Below are 3,956 nucleotides of genomic sequence, written 5' to 3'. Positions count from 1 at the left end.
GTTTAAGAAAGGACTTGTGTCGCTAAAGTTTCGTCGGAACGAATTTACGGAAAATTAATTAACGAACCGAGACGTAACAGTAATATTGCCCCAAATATCAAATTCTATATAATTTCTGATTATCAAGTACGTCGTCAATCATAATATAAATACAATAGCGAAAGTACCCGGCTTCACTCGAGTTATTAGGTTGATAATGTGTGTATTCTCACCCATTTTCAAATAAGAATATAACCTATATACTTTTGTTACTAAGCAACATGACATAAAAGCTATTGTTGGAACGCATTGTTACCAAAACGCACTGGTATTTCTATATATTAAAAATTGTTATATAAGGAAGAAATTCTTTTCTATGTGGTTTTTCGCTAGCTTGTCTCATTAAAAAGATGCACACGCGCATGCACGTGGATAAGATAAGTAATATCCAGGTGCACACCCTCAGGGTCAACTTACTGTTGGTGCAAAATTTTAGGTTTCTAGGTTCTTTTCTCATGGAGCTATGGTGGTTACATTTCTTTTTTATGTGGTTTTTCGCATTAAAAGATGTGATGCACATGCGCGCATGCACGTAAATAAGTAATAATACCAGGTGCAAACCCTTAGGGTCAACTTAGTTTGGGTGCAAAATTTCAGGTTTCTGGGTTCTTTCCTCTTGGAGCTATGGTGGTCACACAGACACGCACATGCATACACGAACACACATGCATGTCTGTCTGTGATTTCTATTTGTAATATCCCTTTCCAGATGGGTCAGGGGTGAAAGGCCATGTCATCGTGTTTGTTGACTCGCATTCAAAACTTTATTGAACTTCTATTTCATGAATTTAAGTCAATAAGTTTGGTATCAAACTGTAGATTATAATTTAAATTTTAGTATTATACCTTACATAATTTCTTAGTTTACAAGTGAATATTAAAAAACACACAGTTAAACATAGATTTTTTTTTGTCATGTGGTATGTTGAATGCAGCATAGGTTCAAATTAGATGTTTGTGATGTCAAAATAGTAAATTTATAGTTTCGTACGAATTGGGAATTCAAATTACCGATATTGACAAGCTAGAATATAAAATAATAGCCTCTTAACTTTTCAATTTGCTAAGATATTGCTCATGTAATAAATCAAACACAGTTGCACCCCTCCCACCTCTTTCCATTTTTGGAAACACTCTCTTATGTACACTTACTTCTATATATGACATGAATAACCAATCAAAAGCTCAGAATGTCCCCCTGGTGGTTTTCTCAGCCATTTTAACGTGTTTGGACGCCATCTCTTTCAGTTACTAAGCTTGATAAATTATAGTTGAATTCTGTGGTATTGATATAGTAATTTATGATTTTTTGGTTATTCAACTGTATGCGTAAAACCTAAAAAAGTTATTTCATCACACAGCAACCTAATACAAACGTCGTAACTAGAAGAGATAATTGTTTGCTTTACTTCTTTATTTACTGTTCTATGTTTTAAGAAAAATAAGTTTAAGAACATATTTCTAAATAGCAATAACATATATACAATGTATGATAATTGAAATGTGACTGTATTTTACAAAATACTAATCCACTAAAACACAGCCACTTTTTAAAGACTAAAGGTCAGTTTTACATTATTGGATACGGGAACAGGAGTGCACATGCGCCGTCATTGTAACTTCTGTATTGTTAGCCAGGCATGGCTGAAAGGTCAGTATAATAAAAATAATAAATATATAAAATATAAGTTACGAGGTTTAAACTATTTAATCTAAACATTTATGTTTCGTGTTATAATTTGTAGTCATGTTAGAACGAAAAAGGCATAATTTATATTTATTTCCTAATTTTTAAACGTGGTTAAGAGATCGGTCTAATCGACCAAACCCGTATAGAGATTCCTTATTGAAAATAACAGATAAAATATAAAGAAATTTCTTAAGAAACGTTTGATAACTATCTGGACATTATAAGGGTTTCGCGTGTGAAATTTGAAAATTTTCTGATGCGCAAAAGTATTTTCAATACTAAAATGAACGTTACTTTGCATGTTGGATAGGCAACATGCAAAAAGAAAAAAAAAGGCATGAGAAAAACATTGCTTTATAAGATTTTTTTTTGTTTGTTTGTTTTGCGTATGAAAGCAATGTAATGTTTACTGATAATCTGCCAAATTTCGTTAACATACGCTTACTAATTTAAAATTTATGGCATGAAAACTATAACAAGCACAAAATGGTTACGAGGTCGGTCCCAGGGACCTAGCCCGCTGAAAGAGATATAAGAAACCACTTCTTTTCTATGTGATTTTTCACTAGTTTGTCTCATTAAAAAGACGCGAATGCGTGCACGCACGTGTATAAGTAATAACACCCAGGTTCACACCTTCAAGGTCCACTTACTATGTATTCAAAATTTCAGGTTTCTACGTTCTATTCTCTTGGAGCTATGGCGGGCACATTTCTTTTCTATATGGTTTTTCGCATAAAAAGATGCGCACACGCATGAGCGCACGCATAGATAAGTAATAATACCTAGGTACACATCTTCATGGTCCACTTAATGTGGGTGCAAAATTTCAAGTTTATAGGTTCTCTGCTCTTGGTGCTATGGGCGTCACATATTCTTTTCTATGTGGTTTTTCGCAGATCACAAGGTCTAAGGTTTGCACCACGATATCGCTGATAATGCTTCACATTTTCAGATCTTGGTGTGTTATAAGAGTGACATTTAAGTCTGTTATTCGGTTCACAGCTGTACAAAGCCTGTATGCACCGAATACTGCTGCTGGTTGCCTCCCCGTTGGTCAGTAGTTCAGAATTACAAACGGGTGTACCTGAATCTCATGAGTTTTGCACTGTTTGTACATTATGTTTGCAAGTAATGTGATATTCGTGTTGGAAATACTGATACTAGCATCTGATTCATGGATTAATTTTCACAGATGGTTTCTTTTAAAAACTACATTTATCCACAAAATCAATTTATAAAATTGTTTTAAATTTTTTTATTATAAAAGCAAGTATAATTGGAATTTTTACACTATATTTCTTGTATAGCCTCTAGTGGTACAGCGGTATGCCCGCGGACTTAAAATCCGGGTTTCGATACCCCTAGTAGGCAGAGCACAGATAGCCCATTGTGTTGCTTTGTGCTTAACTTCAAACAAACAAAATTTCTTGCATATTAAACTGCATAATTGAAATATTTCATCACTTTGGATACAAAATCATGATTCAAATCTAGTCACTTAAACATCCAGTATATTGTATTCTGGAGAAGGACCACTTTACAATATATTTTTAACAGTTTTAAATAGGTGATCAGGTTAAGTACCCGTTATTCTAGTTTTTGTATATCACTTCCCCTATTTTCGATCCAAGCACATACACATATTCTATAACCCAGTATTAAATTTGGCACTTGGAGCCAATAGTTAAGAGCACTGGGCTGCGTACGGATGGTCCAAGGAGTGTGTTGCACTTTCAGCTTACTTCACTTAGAATAATATAGTGGAACACGTATGGATTAGGTTATATACACTCAACTTAGTGTTCACGTCGTTTAAGTAGATCTAAGTGAAGTTGACCTCATCAAAGATTGTGTTCTGCTATACACAAACAATGATGACTACTGTGCGTTTCTTGTAATTCGATCTATTTCGGATACTCAAGCAAAGCTACCTGCGCTAGCCATCCCTAAACTCGAACTGATAGATCAAAGGAGCAACGCCCACTACCAACTACTTGGCTATTCTAATCGAATAGTGGGATTTGACTTTCTCTCTTATAATTCACCCATGGTTCTATAGTGTGTTTTCTTTGTGGCAGAGGGACATGAACCGTGAATTCTCGGAACTTTAGGCCGGTACGCTAATCATTAAGCCACGCTTGGCACCATGTTTCTCATCAATTTGTAAAATGTAACAATCTGATGAAAAGTTAAAAATAAACTTGTTATCATTACGTAATATTTG

Source organism: Limulus polyphemus, unplaced genomic scaffold, assembly GCF_000517525.1.
Source record: "Limulus polyphemus unplaced genomic scaffold, Limulus_polyphemus-2.1.2 Scaffold3137, whole genome shotgun sequence".
NCBI lineage: Eukaryota > Metazoa > Arthropoda > Merostomata > Xiphosura > Limulidae > Limulus > Limulus polyphemus.
The sequence above is the reverse complement of the archived record's forward strand: the minus strand, read 5'-3'. Positions refer to the sequence as shown.